The following is a 586-nucleotide window of genomic DNA, read 5'->3' on the forward strand; positions in this document are numbered from 1 at the left end:
ATATATATATATATATATATATATATATAGAGAGAGAGAGAGAGAGAGAACAGAGGTACATCAAAGGACAATATTTTTGTTGCTGGTCATAGAAACATAAACAAAAAATAAAAATAAAAAATGAGCAGATGCGATAGAATAATGATAATAATTTATAACAATATCTTTTCATCAGTTTCTGGCAATATTTGGAAACACTAAGTTATACAGAACAATCTAACAAAAGGTCGAAAGATGCTTTCACGATAGACTAGCCAAAACGTTGTCTCTGGCAGCAGCTTGGCAACGTTCACAATGTTTTTCATGTACACAATATAAGTCATAGTGATATGTGCGTGTATGTGTTGTGCGCGCACGTGTGTATGCGTGCGTGCATGCGTGCATGTGTGTGTGTACGTACGTATGTCCATGCATACGGCTATATATGTATACATGTATGTGTTATATATATATATATATACACACACATATATATATGTATATGTATATGTGTATTATTTACCAACATTTACTGTTTTACACACATTCCTACACTCACGCGTTTTTACATTTGTATGTGTACAGGAATGTCTACATATGTATATAT

This window comes from Octopus bimaculoides, chromosome 10 (assembly GCF_001194135.2).
Source record: "Octopus bimaculoides isolate UCB-OBI-ISO-001 chromosome 10, ASM119413v2, whole genome shotgun sequence".
NCBI lineage: Eukaryota > Metazoa > Mollusca > Cephalopoda > Octopoda > Octopodidae > Octopus > Octopus bimaculoides.